A 25303-nucleotide genomic window follows, 5' to 3' on the forward strand; every position below is an offset into this window, starting at 1 on the left:
TTGTTAAGCCAAAAGTTAAACTAGCCATTGGAGAAAAAGCCTTCTCAAGACTGAAACCAACTACTACCTGATTTTAAAAAGTATAACATTTGTGGGCATTCAAGAAATATCTAAGCCATTTTCTGGAAAATTAATTTAAGTGACCCTTCTTTTGTGACCATGGCTGACTAAATCAGCACCTGTATCTATTATTATCGATATTAACCACTTTAATATACCTGGAAAGAAAACGTTCCTCCTATGTACATATTATAAATATTTAACTAAATGTACTGTGTGAATAAATCTTATACATGTCACAGCAATACCTGTATTACTTACATTGAAATGCACTGAAAGAAATTTTCCACCTATGTACATATTATACCTGGTACAACTGTAACTCTGTTATGTACACTTGTTATTCCTGCAGAGTATAGTATGTAAATGGCTCCTACTGCAGTTCTATGTACATACTTCCCACTGCGGTTCTACAGACCTTTGTTAATTGTACATGTCTATTGTACCTTTGTACCCATTTGATCGCTGGGAAAAGGTTGGTAGACCAGATCAGTGACCCGGTTATCAAACTATTACATAAAATAAAAATAAAATTTACTTTCCTTTTTGGATGACATGCCTGGTTCGTTTCTACCGGGTCTATATTAGGAGATCAAAACTTTAGGTAATCGATTACCTAAATAAAGATCAACACCTAAAGAGCAAAAGCTGTAAATATTGAATGGACACTTCTGCAAATTCTTTCGTAGGGAAAGAATTTGCTTGGCCGTTATCGGGAATCTGCCCTTTTCTCCACTGTAGAGTGATCTCGGAGATGGTATATTTAGTTAGGGGGTGTGTGAGAGGCACAGCCTCCTACATGGGGGGTGGGGGGGGGCGAAGCCCCCCACTCAATTAGGGTTTGGCATTTTTTTCCACCCAAGTGAATTCTTTCCCTACGAAAGAATTCACAGAAGTGGCCATTCAATGTTTACAGCTTTCGCTGTTTAGGTGTCGAGCTTTAGGTATTCGATTACCTAAAGTTTTGACTTTATAATGTAGACCCTTTCTACCTAGATGTAAAAGTATAACTGCAATTTTTCTTCATTCTAAATTACAATTTTATTATGACTGCTCTTGTCAGACTGAGGTATACCATATTTCTGTCACAACACTCCTTTCTGTTTTCTACCTTACCCCAGTCTCGCACAATAGTGTATCCCTGCTTTCTTCCTCAAATCCATTAGCCTGCAATTAAACTGTTAAATTGGTGGTTTTAGTACTGCTGCCTTAGAGCACTAGTAACATTTCTGAAAATATCACTGGTATCCTCCACCCTGCATTGACCTTCAAGATCAGCAGACCTATCTCTTTGGTCTCCCTCCTTGATGGCTCTCCTATCCATCTCCCCTGACTGTAGCCACAGCTCCAGCAGCCCTCTCCGTAGTCTGTGTCCCATGTTCTACTACCATCATGACTTTCACAATCTCAAAGTCCTAGTCCCCTTCTGGTTCTTCTGTTATAGTCACTTGGGCTGAAGTCCTTTCAGGTCCTGTGTGGCTACCTGCCATATTCATCTATATCCATTCATTTTCTCAGTCCTCTAGCTCCCCTCACTTGCCCTTCTTGGATCTGTGTAATCTATTGTGTAAGTTTCCTCACCAGCAGCCTGTGCGCACTGTGCTTTTGTTCCATTTTTTTCCACCTTGACCTTTTACTGTTTCTTTCTACCTTAAAGTAAATAACAGAGAAAGAACTGTTTTAGACTGAAAAGCACTGCAAAAGCATTGTGAGATTAAAGAATTTCAAAGCCCTTGCTTAGACTGAAAAGCAGAAGAGAAAACTCAAAAAAGTACTCAAAAGCACCATTGGAGTAAAGACAGCTTCACAACTCTTGCTTTGACAAACGAGATCTAATGAGCACAGAATGTTAATATTAAAGAAACAATAGCTTGAAAGCCTTTGATTAGAAAAATGACCCGTGAAGGCTACCATTAAAGAGACATTTCATATGCATGTGTGTATGGTAGGATTACATTACTCTGCTCACCAGAGTAGCACTAAGAGAAGAAATTGTAGACTTTCATTTAAGAAATAGCTACACCCACTGTATAAAGACTTTCCTTTCCATAACATCTGAACTTGCATGTTCTGATACTAACACAATGCACTATTCAGGAATATTATTTTGTTGTTTCATAACTGCAAAGGTACAGTATTTTGTTTTGTAGCCAAGTAAAACTCTAACTCCCCTGCGCTCTGCACAGCTCCACAAGTATGCTCTTCCATAGTTAAACAGACTATTTAGGCATCACCTCCTGATTCAAGATGAGTCTCTCTAGTCCCAGTTACCTATATACATTCAGTGGCTTCAGCAAAGCCAGCCTATCACATTTCACTGACCTTTTTGAAAAAAGATAAATAGTCTAGTCACCCAGACTCTCTGAAAACTGATATCCCAATCTAACTCAAGAAATGTGTTGACCTATAAAATCACTATAGAGAGAAAACTTTTAATTTGCACCGTAAGAAAAACAATAGTTATCTCATAGGTCCAATTTAGTGAGATAATAGAATCAACAATTTATATAACACAGTCATAACCACTTAGCTTTATATAAATCATGTCCCTTTCTGGCTGATAAAACAAAACTTAATTAAATCAGTAAGGAACTCAAGAATACTATGAGAAGCACCAAGGGAGTCCATGAGCACAAGATAGTGAGCAACACCAAAGACGCCCATAATGCCTTTATTAGCTATATACTTAAAATCTGCAATAATACTTAGCCTGCTATGCTCTGAACTAATTATAAATGTTGCTAACAATATTGACATCAATTCTGCAGCTAACATCTTGGCTAATAATCTCATTCTAATTTTACTCCACATACTATACTATACTATACTGTACCCGCCATATCAGCTCAGGCCAAATGCGCCCCCATCACCAATACTGACCTAATCTACACCACCCACAAATCAATGGGTCAGGTAGCTATTTACCTGTAAATGTAAACCATCACCTATCCAAGCTTCTCGTAAGCAGCTTAAATCAAAGTCTATCCGAAGAATATGTACCCGAAGAAAGGAGAAACTCCAGACTCATCTGTTTTTCTTCACAAGTGCAACCCCTCCATTGACCAAGGTAACTACAAGCCCATCAATCTCATAAGCTTTATCTATAAAACCATGGAATGAATTGCTATAGAACTAATCAACAAAAACATGCAAGATTTGCAGGCTGTAGACCTTCTACAATTTGTCAAGGGTAGATCATCATCATCATCATCATCATCATCATCATCATCAACCCCCTTCTTCCAATTTTCTACCTGGGGTTGGGGTGTCGTGCCTCACTCCTGTCTTCTTTGATACTCATGACTGACAGTCACAGATCTTCTATCACACAATCCATCAATCTCTTTGCTGTATGCCCCCATTTCCTCTTGCCTTCTTCTTGTCTGTCCCAAACCTCCTACACCAAATTGTCTTCTGCTTTTCTGCAGACGTGTTCAAACCACTGTAATCTGTTCTCTTTGATCTTTTCTTCAATTGGAGCTACTTTAGCTTCTGCTCTTATGTCCTCATTTCTATGTCTGTGCCATAGTGTGCATCCTACCACCCTTCTCAGACACTTCATTTCCATCACCTCTAGTTTTCTCATCTGTTCTGCCTTTACTACCCAGATTTGTGTGGCATACAGTAGTACTAGTGGCATCACTGTTTTGTACACCTTACTTTTCAGCTTCTTTGGCATTCTTCTGTCATACACTGCACCTGACACTCTGTGCCAGTTGGCTGTAGCCCCTATGATTCTAGCTTTGACCTCTTCTTTCAGACTTCCCTTCTCCTTAACCACCCCCCAGATACTCAGTGTTGTTAACCTGTTCCACTATCTTCCCTTCTATCTCAGTTCTCAGCTTCTTCTAATTTCCCCAATTTACTGCCATTACCGCTGTCTTATCTCTACTTAGTTTCATCCCATGCGCCTTCAGTTTTGCATTCCATTCCCCTATCCTTTGCTGAAGTTTTTGCTCAGAGTCTGCCTGTAATGCCACATCATCTGCATACAGCAACTTTGTTGATCTGGTCCCTCTGACCTGTTTGCTAATGTAGTCCCTCACCAGTATGAACAGCAGTGGGTTTAGAACTGAACCCTGGTGCACACCCACTCCCACTCCCACTCCCACTGGGAACCCTTTTGTGAGACCGAACACTGTTCATACCTGAGTCATTGAGTCCTTGCACATAGCCTGCACTAATTCTACCAATGTTTCTGGGACTTTGAACCATCAAAGTAATGCCCAAATCTGCTTTCTTGGGACCTTGTCATATGCTTTTTTCCAAGTTTAGGAATGCCCATTTGGATTCTTTCCTCACCTTTAGCTTCTTCTTAACTGTCTGTCTCACTCCAAACATTTGGTCCTAATCTAAATCCAAACTGCTCATCTCCCATCTTACTTTCTACTGCTCTTCGTATCCATTTATCAGTCACCCTCTCCAGAACTTTCATGCAGTGTGACAGGAGTTTGATACCTTTGTACTGCCCACAGTTGTGGGTGTCACCCTTGTTCTTGTACACGGGTAGGAGTATGCTTATTCTCCAGTCATCTGGGATACACCTTTCTCTCCGCACTGCTATGAGTACCCTCAGGAGCCATTTCTCCTTTATCTCACCCAGCATATTTATCATATCTGCTGTGACCTCATCTGAGCCTCCTCCATTCCCTGATTTCATTTTCCTTAGTGCTATTCGTAATTCTTCTAGGTTGGGGTCCTTTTCTTCTCTCATTGTATGCTCTGTCTGGGGCAGTACAGCTTCAGTGTTTTTTTTTTCCATTCAGAAGCTGCTGTAAATACTCCTTCCATCTGCCTTTGATGTCCTGTGGACTGGTGATCAGGTTGTTGCTGGTACCCCTTATGAAGGGTGCCTGACTATCTTCTTTATCTTTCTATCTTTGTCTGGCAACCTGATATAGTTTCTTTGTGCCACTTACTTATTTACTGTCCAGAAGCTGATAGAGTGCCTCTCATGTCCTATTCTTTGCTATTGGAACTCCTTTCTTAGCTTTGTTAGCCAAACAGTATTTCTTCCTAGCCTGGTCCATCTTTTTTGTCCCCCACTTTTTCCTGCATGACTTCTTTCTTTTGATGACTTCCTGGCTTTCTGCACTCCACCACCTGCTTTCCTTATGTACCTTATTTCCATACCTGGCTTGGCCACATATCTGTTCTTTTTTTTTTAAACAGTTTTTATTAAGGTTTATAACACATCAAAATGTTTACAAAGATTCACAAAGAAATTGCATTTTAAGCAGAAACCAATAAACAATACAACAAAACAGATAAGGCATTTATTTACAACAATGTCTGAAAGATAAAACATAACAGAACTGATAAAAATCATAAAAGATTGTTTTTAAACAGTACCTAAATCTTTATCTAGTATGGATTTCAGATTGAACCACACATTATGTGAAAAAGGTGTTATATTGGTTCTTGACTTAATTGTCATAATTTCTAAACTACAGGTTTCAATAAGAATATTTTTGAATTCTGAAAAAGAAGGAGTATGTTCAGATTTCCAATTTCTGGTTATTACTTTTCTAGTAATTGTTAAAACAGTCCATAAAATCGGATATTTAGTTTTCTTAACACAATTAGGAATTGGAGTGTTAAACAGAATCAAAGCTTTGGTCAATGTAAACTGATCATTAAAAAGTGTTTGTAAAAGATGATTGATTTTTCCCCAGTAATGCCTCAGAGTCATACAATCATAAAACATGTAGGACCAATCAGGTTTAGAATTTGATTTACATCTCCAACCCAACACCCTATTTTTAGTAATCCGTTCTAATCTATGAGGTATGAGAAAAGCTCTGTTCATAAATTTCCAAGCATATATTCTCCATCTAAGTGATGATGTAGTAAACTTAGGTGATTATTGAATTGTTTTTTTTATCTAACTCAGAAGGTAACTTTTTATTAATTGAAATAAAATAGTTCCAGAAATTATCTGAAACATTTTGTTTATTCTTTATTAATTATTCTATATATAGAAGAGAGTTTACATTCAGAAACTGTATTTTGTTTCATAGAAAATACCAAACATGTTATTAAATTAGGCATTGATGATCTTGAATAACGAGGGATTAAGTTAATTTTATCTATCATAAATTGTCTAAGAGATCGAAGTTGCAACCATTCAGATTTATTTAAATTAAAATTAATTATTATATATTCTAATGCACTTAATTTTTCATCTTGTAAGAATTGAAACCAAAAATTAAGATTTTTTTCTTTCAATAAAAATATATTAGTCATAATGGAAGAGGCAATAAGATCCTTTGTATATGCAATTGGAAACAAAATAAATATCCAATTTTTATAAATTATATTTTTATATATGTAATTTCTGAAGTCCTTAAACAAAAGTTTCATATAATATATTAAGTTATCAGGAAATCTATTTAAGAAAAAGTAATCTTTGGATATCCAAATAAATGGATTGTTTATTACTGAAAGTTTAATGAAGTTAGTTCCCTCATTTGCATTAAAACAGAGAATTTCTTGGAATGTCTTCTATTTAGCTGAATAATGTCTATCTAATAATAATAAGAAGGTCCTAATCATAGTCCTAATCCTAATCTCTAAAGTATTCAATGGTATTTATTACTGCTTGGTTGTAACTTGATTAAAGTGTAGCTATCATTCAAGTCTTTTGGATTAAGCACTTGGGCTTCAGACCAGTTGTTTTACATTAGGAAGGTTTGTGGCAAGCACTGTGGTGGCAGGACAGGTAGCTTTCATCCTTCTAAGTTGGGAACTGCTGATTGAGAGCCCAGTGTCCAAGTGTATTAGTTCTGGTTTAGGCATTTGGGCTTCAGGCCAGTTATTTTACATTAAGAAGGTTCGTGGACTGCACTCTTGTGGGAGAAGAGGCTGGACTCTGCCCTTCTGAGCTGGGAATTTTCTGGTTAAAGGTTTATAGTGCCTGAATATTTGAACTGTATCTTACTGAAATTGGTTCACCTTGTTTGCTCTAGCATAGACTAGATCCAGGCCTACTGAATCTAGCTTTGTTTATATACTTGTTGTTTGTTTGCTTGTTATTTCCCTGGAAGCTAATTCACCTAATACGCAACTTCTCAGCGCTTCTGTGGATCACTAGTGATATCTGCATTGCTTACTGTACTTATTTCCTTGTTTCACTTGAAAGAAAGTTACTGTTTGTCGTTTTTGCATTTAGTTACTTGTATCACATTGCACTCAAGTTACCTGGCACTTGCTCACTAAAGCAATTATATAAGTCAGCACTAAAAATTAAAAGCACTACACCCTCACTCCCCACTGGCCCTTGTTTTCAATTAAGGATTTCCCAATATTATTCTAGCATGTCCAAAGGTCAGTTGTCAATCTCCTCTCCGGTCCAGCTGGTGAATCTGGGAATCTTGAGGCAATGTTATAACTGCCTCATGTACACAGACAACCCTCTCCTCCTCCCACATAACACAAATACTTGAGAGATGCAGCTATTTAGCCAAACTGGAGGCTGAGCTCTCTCAACTCAGGACTGGCAAGACCAGACAGGAGGAGAAGGCAACTACACACACCACAAAACCAGCCTCACATAATGCTACCACTCCACTGAATCAAACACATAAACACACAAAGACATACTCGGAGGCTCTGAGTAAAATTTACCTAAACAGCAGAGGCCTCCAAAGCAGACACCCAAACAACTGCTACCTCAAGACACCCCACAAGCAACACATAAACCACAAAAGCAGTGTGCAAAGCAGTCACAGCCCTTAAGGCCAAATACAACACCAAACATACTTGTCATAGGTGACTCCATAGTCAGACACACTGACGTCCCACTCACCAGGCTGAACAAGGAGAGGGTCACAGTAAGCTGCCTATCGGGCGCTAGAATCCGCCACATAACACAAGCACTCGGGTCACTCCACAGCAAGTACAAATATGACACAGTCATTGTCCATGCTGGTGTGAACGACCTGAGACGCACCTCCCTGGACTGCATGAAAAGAGACATAGAGGAGCTCTCTGATTATGTAGCCCAGGCAGGTATGACCCTAACCCTGAGCAGTATCCTTCCTTCACCAAGAATGATGCCACAATATAGAGACAAGATGATCAGCTTTAACAATTGGCTTAATGTCTGGTGTCATTCAAAGGGGATCCAGTGTCTGTCTGCCTGGGATGACATGCTTGACAAGCCACGCTGCTTCAAGGGACGGCTTGCACCTGTCACCCTGGGATTCGGATATTGGCTAAGGCTCTTGCCACCCCATAGTGCCTTTTTAGGCAAGGCTCAAATTCTAAACCTACCACCCTAGAAAACAAAAATGGGAAGAAATTGAGGGTAATGCTGCTCAATGCCAGAAGTCTAAATCTCAAAATGCACGCACTCGAGGCCCTTCTCAGTATGGAGAACATCGATGTCTGTGCTGTAACTGAAACCTGGTTCAAGGCTCCTGAGAGCACCCGGCACTATTAGGTTTTACCTCATATCATGCGTTCCGCCCCAAAACCCGGACCACTCCACAAAAGGAGGGTGTATCCATATTCATAAAGGATACTCACACCTCCAGGTTGGTGGCAACGCATGAAGCTTTGGAAACCATCCAGGTGCAACTAACAATAGGCAAAACTGCTCTACAAATTGTAGCATGCTACAGGCCACCCTCTCAAACTCAGGAACCCCACACAGCCTTCCTGAAGACACTGGAGGGTATAAATGTATCTCCAAACACCATCATATTGGGTGACTTCAACTACCGAATATAGACTGGGAACATTACTCAAGCCCTAACTTTCTAGCCCAACGGTTCCTGGAGTTCATAAATTCAAATGCCATGGAACAGCTAGTCACTGTTCCCACGAGAGGAGAAAATATACTAGATCTCATTGTCACAAACATGGGGACAAAATGCTCCACACCGGAAGTATATCCCTTATTGGTGAGATCTGATCATAAACTAATCTCACTGGAAATCCACATCCCGCCCCCACCCCAAACAAAAAAGACCATAGTGAAGAACTTCTCTAAAGCAAACTTCACACTACTCAAGACTGGTGTGGTATCCTTCAAGGCCCCTGAGTCAGAGGAAACCACAACCCAAGCTGCGGAAGCCCTTACAAATGCCTTCTATGAACACCTCCAGGACTGCATGGATCAGGCAATCCCAAATAAAACCAAGACTCTTTCCACAAAGGGCAAACATCCAGTCTGGTGGACCCCAGCCATTAACAAACTTTACAATAAGAGGAGAAAGCTATTACATGATAGAACAAAATCCATAAAAGGGAAGTCACCCTGATCATTATTAGTAAAAAATACGAGCACTCATAAAATCAACTAAGGCCAATTTTGAGAGAAAAATTGCCATGGATTCAAAGGACAATCATAAGGCCTTTTTCAGCTATGTTAGGAACCTGGGTGGAAACTCACAGATATGCTCAGAATTAGTCCAAAATGATACAAAAATCACTGAACCCACAGACATTGCCAACATACTGGCAGACAGGTTCAGTGCAAACTTCACCCCTCTCCCCTAAAGGAGAGATAACTATCCCAGCCGAGTGTAGCCTCCCGGACATCTCAAATGCGCAGGTGAAAGCTGCTCTCTAAAGCTAAAAACACAGCATCAATGGGACCGATGGTGTCCCCGGCTGTGTGCTACACGAGCTAAATGAGGAATTAAACCCGCACATAAGGCAGCTGTTTAATCTCAGCCTTACCACAGGATACGTGCCCAAGGAGTGGCGTGACGGCAACTGTGGTCCCACTCCACAAAGGTGGCGCCTCACGGACCCTGGTAATTACCGCCCCACCAGCTTAACAAGTCTAGTCTGCAAAGCTATGGAGAGGGTCATAATGGAGCTCAAAAACAAAGATATAGGGACTTGCAGACATTGGACCCGACCCAGTTTGGCTTTGTCAAGGGAAGATCATGCCTTTTGAACTTGGTCGACTTCTTCCAAATAGTCACCAAGGCCATTGATGAGGGAAAGGCAGTCCATACAGCCTACCTTGACCTTGCAAAGGCTTTCGACACAATACCCCACTCGGGTATTGTAGAAAAACTTACCAGCTTAAATGTAAACCCATATGTCACAAGATGGGTTGCAAACTGGCTTAAGGACAGAACCCACAGGGTTAGAGTTGCTGGCGCTGTGTCAGACTCCAAGCCGGTCACAAGTGGTGTCCCACAGGGCTCGGTCCTTGGCCCCTATTGTTTGGCATCTACTTCTCAGAAGTACAGGCCAACATGGGAGGACTTTGGCTGACAAAGTTTGCAGATGACTGCAAACTGGGCACCATAGTGGAAAGTGCATCGGACACTGATATCCTTCAGAAGGGACTCACGGAAACAGATAGCTGGTGCCAGAGCCATGGCCTGAAGTTAAACGCCAAAAATGTATAGTCATACCCTTCGGGAAAAACAAGGTAACCCCAAGCTACCATATAGGTGGCAATCCACTAAGCACAGAAGAGGTTATCAGGGACCTGGGGACCCAGGTTGACAGTGGCCTTTCTTTGACACTCACATTGCTAAAGTGGTTAGAAAGACCTTCTACATTGCCCACCTGATCATGAAGGATTCACATCCAGATCTAGTGAGGTCATTGTTCCCTGTACTCTTCACTTATCAGACCAATGATCGAGTACAATGCCCCATTCGGGATGTATCTCACCCGACATCTGCAGCAATTGGAGAGACCCCAAAAGTTCCTCACCAAAAGGATAAAGGGACTCCAAAATCTGTCATATGCTGCCAGATTGAAGAAACTCCAGCTCTATTCAGTCGCATACCGTCTGCTCAGAGGTGACATGTGCCTGACATACAAGGCCATGTCCAACCCGGAATTAATGGACATGCTCCACCTCAAAAAATCCAAATCCACCAAAACCACTAGAGCAAGCGACTTAAACCTTAGCACGGATATAAATAGGACGTGCTGGAGGGATAGATTTATCACTCAGAGACTCCCTATGCTGTGGAATAAAATCCCGGTCCATGTGAGGCAGAGCACCTCGCTGACTCTGTTCAAGAGAAATCTAGACCTGTGGATGGGAGATCGTAGGTTTACCCCGGGAATCATCTCTGGGTCACTGCTGGACAGAGGCACAACAAACTAATGGGCACAGTATTTTTTCATATAAGGGGTGGAGTAAGCCACAATAATTTGGGCTAGGCTTATAAATGCCTTAGGGCAGATAGCCTAGTATAAACCTATGAACCTATGAACCTATAGAAGAAATAATGTAGAGTTCTATATCTGGAAAACCAATTCCACCTAGGGACTAATCTCTCAAATGATGTGTAAGGGCTATCCTAGGTTTGTTTGATTGCCATAAAAAAATCAAGATCAACCTATTAAATTCTCTAATTAATGTTTTTGGAGGCATTAAAGAAATAGATTGAACAACATAAAGTATCTTAGGTAGAATAATCATTTTAATAATTGAAAGTTTTGCATCCATTGAAAACAAAAACATTTTCCACTTAATTATTAGATTGTTAATAGAAGAAATGCAATTAGCATAATTTAATTTTATTATATCCTTCAAATTGTCAAGTAATATAATACCTAAGTATTTTAAGCCTTCTGATTTGACTAAATATTTGATATATTTCTGATTCCAGAAATTAGTGTCAGAAGTTATAGAGAGAATTTTTGTTTTATCACCATTAAAAAATAAACCCGAATTTTTTTTGAAAGAATTCCATAAAATCAAAAGTGGCTTGTAAAGTTGAATTTGTTCCACTGACTGTAAGATGTATGTCATCTGCAAAGAGTTGTACTTTGGAAGTTATTTCTGTATTCAATTCTATTCCTTTAATGTTTGGGTTCATTCTTATATAATCAGCCAAGGGTAAAAGAGTAAACAACAAGAGAAAAAGGAGACAGCCTTGTTTAGTTCCTTTATAGATAGGGATATTTTGTGATAAATATGGGCCAGTCTTGATATATGCACAACAACCTTTATACAAATGAGAAATTAAATTAATGAAACTTTCAGAGAAGTTGTAAGCCTCTAAGGTAAGAAATAAATAATCCCAGTTGACTGAATCAAAGACACAATTTATGTCTAAACTTATTAAGGTTAAATTATTATTAGATTTGGTTGTGTAGTCAATAATAGTTAAAACCCTTTTAATGCTATCAAATCAAACCCATCTGATCATCAGCTACTAGACCAGGACGAACTTTTTTAAGCCTATTGGTATAAATGTTCATAACATTTTATAATCAATGTTTAAAAGATAAATTGGCCTATAAGAAGAACATTTAGAAGGATCTTTATCTGTTTTTAAGATGGGGAAATGAGAGTATATTTCCAGGAGGGAGGAATATTAAACAAATCCTGACATTGAGAGAACACTTGCTGCAGTATAAGAAGTGGTTCATTGGGAAATAATTTAGAACATTCTGGAATTATTCCATCAATACCAGGGGCCTTATTTTGTTTTAATTTATTGATTTGTTTTTTAATCTCTATGAGTGAGATTGGTTTATCTAATGCCTTAATTTGCTGTTCTTTTAATTTATTCTTAGTATGTTTCTTAATAAAGGCACTTATTTTTTGTTTCAAGTCCATAATAGTTGGTTTCTGATTAATTTCAGTAAAATAATTTCTAAATTCCTTTAAAATATCTTCTATATCAGTTACCATCTTTTTCCTTCTACTAGAGTAAATCTCTATAATATGATACAAATTGTTTAATTTCTTAGTTTTAATTGCTAGTTTCTTAAGAGATTTAGGATTAGTAGAAAAGTTTATGTGTCTAAATCTCTCTAAATTAATATTAGTCTTATGATTTAATATTTCTAAGTATTTATTGTTTAGGGCATTAATATATTCTGTATTGTTAGATTTACTTGTCTGTTTTTGTAATTTAACTTTGTCAGTCTTTAATGAAGGGTTTTTAGTTCCTTATCCCAAAACATTCTCTTATTTATGTACCAATTAATTATTCTACCATATAAGTATGTTTTCAGAGCATCCCATATACAAATAACAGATGTGTCTTCAGAATTATTAAATTTAATAAAATTATTAACTTCAGAAATGACAAAATCTCTAAAATCAGATAAATTAGTAAGGCAAGCAGGTATTCTTTTAATTTGAGGATAACAACTAGAATGTAAAAGGAGTTCAAAAGTTATTGCATTATGATCAGAAAGTGGGCATGAATGAACTTTAACTTTAATTACATTTTTAATTAATTGATTTGAAATATATATTCTGTCACTTCTAGAATATGTGCCAAATCTTGATGAGAAATATCTATAAAAAAGTGAACTTGTACCTGCAAAATAATTTATGTCTTTAAAATAAAAGATTCAGCAAATTCAGTTAAGTTTTTAGCTGGAGATGAAATCATTCTCTTCCTGAAAGCAGTAGAATCATTTTCCTTTACTATACAATTAGAGTTTCCTGCTAGTATGATATTCCCTTTGGAGAATTGAATTACTTGCTCTAGCTGTTGTGTAACTGTATGAGTACTTATCCCAGGAATCCAGTAAGGATTAATGATTGTATATATTTTTTGTTAAGTTCTAGAATAACCACACCTTATATGTATCTAATATTTTAGGGAAAGGAAGGGAGTTATTCCATAATATAGCAACTCCCCTTTTTTTGTTGATGATGTGAACTAGATAGACTTAATAACAAAAAGTATATAGTACTATCTATATCTTCCTTTAGTAAATGTGTTTCTTGCAGAAGAAAAAAATTTTTGCAGCTGTTAAGACCAATGATGTTAATGGAAATACATTTTAATGTAGACATTTGTGGAAAGAATTCATATAACTAGTATTATATATTTGTAGATGACTAGAAGTAACCAAGTATTTATATGTCTTTACTGTAATTATATGAAACTTAGTCCAGTTGTGTTCCAAATGATATAAAATGAATATGTAAATCAAATAAATAAATGTTTCAATCACTAAAAGATAGCTAATAGAAACTATATACAGGAAAATAAATTTGAGTACACCTTCTCCCTCTTCATGGAGTTCAAAAGGCTCCTGATTCAAACAGAATACTGTTTGAATCTACCACCCTTCCAACAACAGCATTTAAGTCCTCTCCACCATAATAAATGAATAAAACATTGGCTTCAGACAAAACATGGAATTTAAATACTGAATACCTTTTTATGTAGTAATATAAAATAAAATCTAAAATCTTAACTATTGTTCAAATGTTATAATTTCTCATAAACTAGGTACATAAACATTGTTGATTCAAACAACCTAGTAAATGTAAACAGAGTTTCCTAAAAATCAAGTTTTGAAATATAATTATAAAGTATAAAAAGTCTCTGTTGAAATATAGTACGAGTGTTGAAAGATAAACAACACAGCAATAGTACTCTTTAATAAGGACTGAACTAAGATAATACATGTTATGAACAATTGTAAACTGACTAAGGATGTAAGTAAAAGAAGCTCTATTAAAATATCTATTATGATAGTTGAATAGAGTAGTACATGCTGAATAGGGCTTAATTCTCTCTAACTAATATTATACTAATATGTTACAATATAAAGTTCGGATGGCCACTTTACCTATAGAAATTAAATTCAATCCTGAAGATATAATTTATACAAACATGAACATAACAGAACTTGAAAATATGCATGTACTGTAATAATGTTAGCATTTAAATCAAGCACTTCTTTAATATGTATAAAACTAGAATTAAATGAAAGTAATGATTCCATGTTTGCCACTACAGTAACCATCTGTCTGAGAAAAAAATATTAAAGAATGGCCATCCTAATGTTTGTAGAAATTAAAGTGAATAATTAGGCATTTCTGCATCAAACCCCCCATCACATATCCCAGAAGCCATACCACCTAACTAAATCTGACCCCAGCTTATTTATACTTTTAAACCCAAAAATCAGAACAATGAAGATAACAACAAGCCAGAAACATGGGAGATCTAATAATTACTGTAATAAATTCAGCAAGAATACAATCAATAGCAACAAGTATTAAGTTATAGCAATCCTGTCATCCAAAAAAGAATCACTGAGCTAAAAGTCTGTTACAATAGTAAGACAGAAATAAATCATTAGAAATAATACATAAATCTGAGCATTGTGCAGCACTATATTTATATAATGTATTGTTATTTATAGACAGGGAAGTAAGTAGGTGAGTACTGACTGGCATTTTTCACTCCTTCTCCCAAACATTGTCTTCAGTAAATGAGTGAGATTGCTTCCTTATGGTAAAGAGAATGCTGAAACGCACAGTCTTGAAAGTTCCCCTGGGTCATTCAGTCAAAACAATATCAGAAATGGTTAGACCATTAGGTGTGTGCATGTTAGAAGAATTGTATGCGGTACTGGATCTTTGCTACCCACAGTTAGTAAGAGTCCATCCAAAGTCTGACAAAAATAATTTACTATCACAGCAGCCCCTGTATTAGTTGTTTACCCACCTCCCAAAATAACTAGAAAGTATCTGTAATCTATCTAGAAAAAAAACATGATACATCATAAAATCAGTTGCAGACAGAAGGTCATATCAGTGTCATATGTACTAGATGGTATATATGAGAGCTTCACCTTAGTTGTCTAAAAATCTAAAGAAAATTACAAGAAAGCACACTCTACTCTTAGCTGTATGATAAAATACTAAAAAGCAGATCATCCCTTCTAGATGATCTTGTAAGATACTGGATTGTTAATAAATCAACACTGAACTTAATTTGGTTTTCAGTTGTAAACGTTGACCAGACAAGGATGTGATTTGGACTCATCTAACTTGTCTCTGTGACCACACAACTGGTGCAACACTACGATCTCGAAAGATAGCTGTGTGCCCCAGTCACAACACCTAAGGCAGACTTGTCAAACTCCTAAGGGGAAATAGAAGCGCCATCTCAGAACACAATTAAGAGAATATCAATCCAACCATCAATACCAAAATATTTCTTAAATGTCCACTAATATATGCAGAAAAGTCTAATTTTTTTGAAGCAGTACAGGGGACAACATTATATCTACAGACAGAACTTTTATTTTGGCACAACAGTGAAATCCGATCCCTTGAGCAAGCTATGGGTATTGTTTGCCCTGTGAATTCTCATATGTTTCCAAAAAGGTGATATTAGCATTGTCCCCCCACTCTCACAGACAATCAAATGTGTATGGGTGAATATAAGGGTGTGGGGTGGCTAGCATCAGTGTGTCACAAGCACCACTTTAAAATATAATGAAAACCTTTAACTGAGCGATTGTCTGGATTAAGTCAAGCTGGTGAATATACTTAGTAAACAATTTATTTCTTTTAAAACTGCTTATTGCTTTTACTAAATATTCTGAACTTCATGAAGGAACACTGTTTCAAATATGTCACTACATATTTAGGCACCTGAAGACTGAAGTTCGTATTTTACAACGTAGTCACCAAAGTGAGTGTTTTAACATTCCAATAACTTCCTGCTCTAAACAGGTCAAAGTTCATAACTGTCTTGATAGCTCTACAGCTTTGCGATCATTAAAAATTCTGAGATTTCAAATCAAAAGGGATCGAGACTTCATTCTGTAGTTCTGGTGAAGCTTAACTTTTTTTAGCGGGAACCCTCTATAATATGACAGCACGGATCTTATCCCATAAGTGAACAACTAGCAAAAAAAGTCGCAAAAGCTTCCCCATAAACCGCAACACTGTTAACAGCAGTGAAATATGGATGCTTAAATCCTGAGAACCCTACAACCATCTGTACAGCAATAAAGCACCATGAAACCATAACATAAGCCAGTCATTCAAGAAATAATAAAAAAATAAATAAACAGCAGTAAAGCAAAATATAAAGAGGCACACATAAAGCATCTCAAATGCTCAGTATCAGCAAGTGTTAACCAAATGATACAAAGTTACCCTAAACACAAACAAACAGACAAAATTACCATTAATCCCCAATCTATAAACACACATTAGTTTTTAAACTGTACCTTATTATCAAGTGTTCGGAATAAGTTAAATTAACTTACTTTTGAAATGAGAGATTTCCTTACCAGCTGGAATAAATATAATAAGAATTTCAAAGCATATGAAGAAAATAAAACATGTAACTGAATGTCATTAAAATAATAAAGAAAACAGTCATTTATTTTTCAACCTTTTCTTCTTCTCTGAAGATTTCCAAGATCCATTCTCCGCAATTATTTTTAATGAAAGGCTTGTCTATTCCATTTCCTCTATTTTATCTATTATTTTTTTTGTTTTTATAAAAGAAATAGCAGAGTCAAGGTCTTCAAAGGTTTCAATTCCACCTGTAAGTAATAATTTCAGTCTGGCTGGAAACAGGAGATGCACTTTTATCTGGTTCTTTTTGAGTTGTTTTATAAGAGGTTGAAAGAGCTTTCTTTTGGAAATAACTGCAGAAGAATAGTCATTGTCAAAGTGTACAATACTGTCATTTATTTTTATAGGAGATTTGGACTATGCAGTTTTCAGCACTAGTTCTTTATCTTGAGTTGAAATTAATTTCACTATAACAGATCTGGGAACATTTTTATTTGGAGATGAGACAATGGATCTGTGTGCCCTTTCAATCCCATATGAAAGGGCTTCAGGAAGATTCAAAACAGTTGGTAACCATGTAGTTAAAAAACTCACCATATTAGTTTCTTCTATGTTGTTTGTCAGACCAAAAATCTGTATATTATTCCTTCATGATCTGTTTTCTAAATCATCTAATTTATTTTGTAGGATAGTGTTCTGTTTCAAAAGAAATTCAGTGTTATTCTCACCCTCCTGATGTCTTCCATCCACATCAGTGAGAGACTGCTCTATGTCAAAAAGTTGGGATTTCTGAAGCTGCAGTTCTTTATGAATTAAGTCCATCTACTTTGAACATTTCTGTTCAAAAACATCTATTTTTGTGTCCATTTTGTCTAATTTTAAAGACATCTCTTGCAGAGTAGCTGACAAAGATAAAAGCTCTTTCTTAAGAGAAGATTCTGAAGAATTGCTCTTAGTGTGACTCATCTCTCAGTCAAAGAAGTTGTAGATATTTGTCTAAATATTTTGACAGGAAAATTTCAGAAAAAGATTATAATTTTTCAATACAATCTACAAATAGGTTGATAGGAGTTGAAATATGTCAAAATAAGTCCATTTAGATTGTTTTTGAAGTTTAATTCCTGTCAGGAATATGAAAACTGGCAGAGATGGAAAACAATGCTGCTAGTCAGTGCCCATCTTGGCCATGCCCCTGCCACATACCTGTTCTGTAGTCCTCACACATGCTATTTTAAGGTGCTGCCATTCTTCTTCAACTCAACCTATTTCCACCTCTCCTTGTGGTGCTAGAGCCCTGAGTAATTCCTTGAAATGTTTTGCTTTCTCTCCAATCAACTTCCAGGTCTTCAGCCTGGTCTCTGTTGACCTTAGAGCCTTCTCTGACCATTGTTTGCAACTGATTGTGGCAACCAGTGGTTTATGCTGTGGGCTGACTATTTCACTGGAGATGACTTTGCAATCATTGATTCTATGCCAGTGCCCTTTCCTTACTAGGAGGAAGTCTACCTGAGTTGCATGCTGGCCACTCTTGTATGTGATTTTGTGACTGTCTCTCTTTCTAAACCACATGTTAGATATTATCAAGCCATTTGCTAGACAGAAGGTGAATGGCCTCTCCTTCTTTATTCTTGTTTTCCAACCCATGTGGACCCAAGCAATCCTCATATCTTGCTCTGTCTGTCTCAATATGTGCAGTCAAGTCACCCATTATCAACAAAAATTAATGTTGCCCTGCTTTATCTAGAAGGTCCTGCAACTGCTGTATGAATGCATGCTTTTCCTCACGATCACAACCTGTGGGGTATAGGCTAAGATTATGAATACTGCCCTCCCATTAGGCTGGAGTCTGATTGCCATGTGTCTGTCACTAATTCTGATGATATTCTTCAGTGCCTTCTGAAACTGCTCCATCACCACAATTCCCACACTATTTCTAGCTTGTCCTCCTCCTGTGTAGTAAACTCTGGATCTCAAGCCAAGTGTCTCTGCTGCACTGCCCTTTCATCTTGTTCTTGGATACATTGGATGTCCAGCCTCCTCTGTACCATCCTGTCATCCATTTCAAATTAATGTGCTGTCAAGGTAGATTATGCCGATTTATTACTGGTATGTTGTTTGAAAAAGTAAAGCAATACAAAGGACATATTGTCCCCATTATGTATTTGGACTTAGCCAAAGCATTTGATATTATTCCTTACTCTGACATCATAAACAAACTAACCCAACTTAAACATCAACCCCATTATAGTTTGTTGGATTGCTTACTGGCTTTCAAAAAGAACACACTCAATCAGAATAAATGGTTCCCTCTACACATAAACAAAATGCAATAAGAAGCATTCCTCAAAATTTTGTTCCAGGTCATCTCTTCTTTGGAATCCATTTCCCCAAAGTACAGGAAAATGCTAATAACCATTAGCTAAATTAGCTAACAAAATCCATATTTGACTGCAAGCTAGGAATTACCCTAAACTCTCCACAGACTCACTAATGTGCCAACATGGCCTTGATCAAAATAACTACTGGTACTCTAATCACTTCCTCACCCTAACTGCAGAGAAACATGATATAGTCTCCCTCAACAAAATTAGAGCTCCTGTATAGCATTGCATAGCTGGAGTTCATCTTAAGATTGACACTGTGATCTTGGATTTAGGGACTCACATAAACAATAAGCTGGTCTTAAATCACCATAGGCCTAATATTGTCAAAATTTCTTTTTAAGTCTTTCATCTCATCTGCCATGGGTTCTCATCCAGATAATCCTAATTCCTCTTTTACTCTGAACTGATTTACTTTATCATAGAATACAGTGCTGCATTTAGCATGTATAGTTCTAAACAATTCTTCAAACTAGAAATACCCCAATGTTTTGTAATCAAAAGAATCCAGAGTTTAAGTGACCATTATTTTACAGGGAGGCTAAAAACCCGGTCCTTATTTTCTGTGATCTAAAGACTCCTGTGAGTTGATCTGTGTTTTCCCTTCTAATATATGCCAAGCCCTGTTCTCTTTCTAACCTCCTTTTTCTTCAAAAAAAAAAAAAATAAAATAAAGTAAACTCACATAATACCCATTCCAAAGATCTAATTCTACTTAAATATCAGAAAGTCCCAATTTAAAAACAAATTCATTACCCATCTCCTTCCTAAACTCTCAACTGTGGAACAAGTTTAATTTATACATTTGATAAATAAAACTGTAGCAGCACTCAGACTTCAATTAGATGAATGGTTGGGATTCTTTTGATTTATTCCGAGTCACTGGCAACAAACTTCTTACTATGCTAGTCTAAAAATAGTCAGATCTCAGTCTTCTCAATTCCTTTTCTGCTTCTCCTTTCCTCTCCTTTGTTTTTGCAACTTCTCCAGATTACCCTATTCGATCAAGACCTCCACAGGGGAACTCTACATCATGCCACAAGTTTCTGAACTATTAGTACACCTTCCAGTGTCCTTCTTCTAAGATATTGCTGGCTAAGCCTACAGTGGTTGACATATCATCGGCTTAGTATAAACCAATGAACCTATGATCCTAATCTACCATCATCTTTTAATATTAGGTGCCTCTGATGGTTAAGCTCCTAGTATGTATTCTTTAAATTCTGCCACTCAGAGTTACTAACAGGAATTGGATATCGGTTGTGTAACATAAGGTAATAAGTCTAACTCAAGAATAAAATACCCATGAATCTGAGCAAATGTGATACTGGTGTTATCAGTGAATGGAGTCCAGGATAAAAACAAGATTTCTAGGCCTGTGTTGTGCTTCACTAATTGTGAATATCAAGTAAAACTGGTTGTTGGGGAAACAAGATGTAAGTCTGTAACATAGTGCCATTCTAAAAATATTAACTGTCGACTTGAGAAACTACATAGCAACATATTAAACAATGGTAGTGACCACAGTGCTAGAACATAATGTATATAAGCTTCATGTAAATTCCTTAATCAGCATGAAAAGACTCTTCAGCAATATCGTTCACTTCTAATTTGGAATCCGAGCGACATAACTGTATGGGATGGAGACAAGAATCTGTTGTGTCTTCATCGGTTGTAATAATCATACAATCATGCATTGGTGCTGCAGCATTTAAATGGATTTTTCTGGTGTTGATGTACATATCTATCTGTACCTCTGTGGAGAAGTCTTACTGTTAAACAGAATTATATTCCAGAACTGTCACAAAATTAAGTGTGCTCTTGGGTATTCACTTCTTTGAGGAAAAGTAAATAGTGTCCTAGCATATATCTTCACAAATCTCTGGAATATTGTTGGCAAAATCAAGCACTTGATGCACACAGTAAAGGAGATTAATTTAAGTGCTGTTGGCTGAAAGGATCCTGAAATGGTCATGGATGACCCCTGGAATGCAAAAATACAGGGTGTACTAATTCAGTACACATCTCCAATAAACCAGCTTTGATTACTAATGTTTGCAACTGATACAAGGTTGGCCCCACTACAATTAGTATGCCTGAATACAGTGGTAGAACACAAGACCAAGTGAAAACAACCCATAAGGTAATGGGACTAGAGATAGAGGTCTGTGGTACTCTGTATCGTGGACCTTAGTTTCCACATCATTTTCATGTGGTACTTATAAACCATAAAGCTGACTTAGGAATGGGAGTGTTAAGCACTGCTTACCTCATTTATCATAATCACAGGCACTCTGACACACCATATGAGAATGAGGTTGGGACTTCAGGCAAGCGTCTGCACTTATAGCAACTGAATATAAACAAGACAGAAAAAAACAGCACATTAGCAATAGCTGTGTCATGCAATAACAGGCATGTACAGAAACACAGACATATGGAAAGCATGTATGGATACACAGGATTATGAATGATAATGTAGCCACTATGAACACGACTGTATATATACACATGCATATATATACGCACTAATGACAATGAAGTCTAAATGACAGGGTAATCTGCTAGGACTGCACTCATTTCTAAATATCATGGACTTGCACATTCCACACATAAAACTCCAAGCTTCCAGTGAAGCACGTGAGGGCTGCATATAAACCTGAAACTGTCTTATTAGTATGAAATTCAACAAGCTGAGAAATGCACAAAATAGCATAAAACTTTCAACTTTGTTTTTTTTTTTTTTTTGTGAAATGTAACAGGAATCTAAAACAAAACCTTGTGAAAAAAATCGGTGTGAATAAGACCACAAAATATGTGATTTTTTATTGTCAAGCTGCAGCCTAAAACTGAAAGTAAAATGTAAATTGCTTCTTCTGGGGCAGGACATTTTGACTGCATCAATGTTTAAAAGGTAAAACTGACTTTTTCTGTATGGGGAGTGGTAGCTCTACACACACACACACACACACACACACACACACACACACACACACACACACACACACACACACACACACACACACTCGGACTACATGGGTTGCACTTACATTAAACTGGATACTGGCCCCCTCCTCTTCTCCATATTCATTACCAAACTTCCTTGTGACCTCCCCCATCTCCTGCTTATTCTCTGTGTTGATGATATGGACATTTACCTATCAGGTCACTCTCACACCGATATTCAGTCACTTACATAAGCTCCACAGATATCTCACAAACCATATACTACTTCGCAACACAACCAAGACCAAAACTATGTTTTTTGGAACACCAGAGAAAATTCACCAAGTACCTGACTCTTTAACTGTCTTTAACTTATACAACTGTTCCATGGAAACAACCTCCACCTTCAAATACCTAGGACTATGGCTTGATCATTCATTAAACTTTCATTTTCACATAGACAAATTAAGAACCAAAATAAACTCTCTCCTCTTCTAAGCCAGAAAGATTTCCCTTTTCCTATTCCAACCAGCCAGAGGAGCCATTGGCAAAGGAGTTCTCCTTTCTCAGCTTGAATATGGGCTCCCATTTTTTGCTTCTATCTCAAAGAAAAGCATTGCTACACTCCAGACTATCTCTAGCAGCATCTGCCAATTCATTACAAACTCACTTCTCTGTGAGCATCACACTATCACCCTAGAAAAACTCTAAAAAGTACTCCAGCTCTATGCATTTACTCTCCTTGCAGACAGACGTGGTGAAAAATCTCCTCATACAAACTGAAACTCTACTCACAAGTGACACCAACTCTCATTACCCCTAGAACCAAACTCCACAGCACTGCACATGTGTTCTCCTCTCAAGCACATACTCTTTGATGAGTTCTCCCTATTGACATTAAGGAAATCAATGCTTACTCCAAATTCAAAATTCAACTCAGAAAGGACTTCATCCAAGCCAAATTCTCCCGCACAGAACATATCACCTAACTTATCTGCTTTCTGAGAATCTTCTCTTCTCTCAAAATTCACTGAAGACTGACCCAGGTTAGAAACTAATGTATATATTGATTTGTAAATTATACTCTGCTTGATTGCACATTGCACTGTGCTTGTTCACTGGAATGTTTGTACAGCTTTTTGTATGAAATTAGTCTGAACTATTCTGTTATTGCTTACATTTCTGTACTTTTTATTTGTGAAATGTTTTGTATTTCATCTGCGCTGAGCCTGAAATTGATCAATATTGATCTGTGTACTACCCCAGTAAACAAATATAAATAAATAAATAAATAAATAAATAAATAAATAAAATCTGTCTTGCTTTTCTGTACTACATCGTGAAATGATCCAGAAAGACCACTGGGTCTGTTGAATTTTGAGTGTCAAGCCATTTAGTCAGTGCTTGTTTTGTCTGCTTTTATTCTTCTTTGCCTGGTACATGTTATACTTTGTAGACAGTTGAAATCAGGACTTAGTAATTATTTTAGCCAGATTGGAGTCAGAAAATATTTAACTGGTTAGTATCTTTCTCCTGGCCTTCTGCTTGCAAAACTACCTTATTTTATATTTCCTCTGTGAAAACTGTACCTTGTCTGTAACATTTAATTTTTCAAAGTGTATTGCTCTACTTTCTTCTAGTAAGGGCCTTTATTTTTTTTTAATTTTACAAATCTTATGGCTAGTTATTTACTTATTTATTAATTAATATAATGGTACCTGTTGCCTTCTTGTGAACTGTTGTTGGGATCTGTCTCTGAATGAGCTAAACTGCTCAGCTGTGTTCCTATCAGTTCTTATATTTTATTTGGCTTATTGTTTTAGGAGTGGAACAGTAAGTAATTTGACAGGCTTGGCCTGGATGGTGGCAGTTCTTCTATAAAGCAGATGAGGGTTGCAGCACTGGCAGATGTTATTAGGGCTTGGCCTGGATGGTGACAGTTCTTCTATAAAGCAGATGAGGGTTGCAGCACTGGCAGATGTTATTAGCCTTTTCTGGAAGTTATTTTGGGCGTGTGTGTTACTGCACTAGTTTTGTTACACTGCAGTTACTCCAGGTGATGTATTACTCTAAGGCTCTGAATGGTAAAAGAGCCTGGGTAGCTAGGGCCTAAAATTCTGCTGTGTGATGGCTCAGTGTAAAGCCTGTTTGGGTGCACATATTTTGTACATGCACTTAAGGCAAAATTTCACTAATTTATTTATATTGGACTAATTTGCATTCTGATGCACCATGATGCACTTGTTGTTGTTATTTGCCAATATTTATTTACTGAAGGACTATATCCTCTACCCCTTCACATTGCGTGTGGCAGTGATATGGATTGTGAGATTAAAAAGATGGTGGCCATCACATATTGGTAACTGTGGTGGTCATCATGTATGGGTGGCATCCTCAAGGCATCCCGTAGGAAATGGACCAAACCTATGCTTTGCAGAAAAAGACAGACTGTACTTTTGTAATTCTAGCAAATGTGAGCTTGTTGGGCCCTGTAAAGCACTATGGGTAGTGTATAAATTACACAGCTTTTGCTTCAGCTATATTTTCACTGCAGTTGAAACAAAATGATGGATATTGCTACACAATAAGACAAGACTGGTTAAGTAAATGAAGTACACTTCTCAAAGACTATGTTTTGAATTTTTAACATTTATGGCATACACTAAGCAGGTGCTTGCTACTGGGGGATGTAATCTCTTCTTAATCACTGACTCATATGTTATATTACAGGTAACATAGATAAGTCGCTAGTAACCTACACTATGAGGATGATTACTCTGAGCAGTCAATGTCATTATGTCCTCATGTTGGGTGAATTACAACACCTAGGGGACATACAGAGCAATGTGTTCAAATGATCAAACAAGATTACTGTAAACTTCCTCGTAATTGTTAAGAGTACTGG

The 25303-nt window shown here is 37.1% G+C and overlaps 1 protein-coding gene across 2 annotated transcripts in view; it reads right to left on the reverse strand.

Moving 5' to 3' along the window:
• RHBDL1 (rhomboid like 1) overlaps window positions 1–25303 on the reverse strand; it is a 2391317-nt gene that overhangs the window by 213523 nt on the left and 2152491 nt on the right. The gene's annotated exons all lie outside the window — the stretch shown is intronic.

This window comes from Protopterus annectens, chromosome 12.part0 (genome assembly GCF_019279795.1).
Source record: "Protopterus annectens isolate FY-2018-M chromosome 12.part0, PAN1.0, whole genome shotgun sequence".
Classification (NCBI taxonomy): domain Eukaryota; kingdom Metazoa; phylum Chordata; order Ceratodontiformes; family Protopteridae; genus Protopterus; species Protopterus annectens.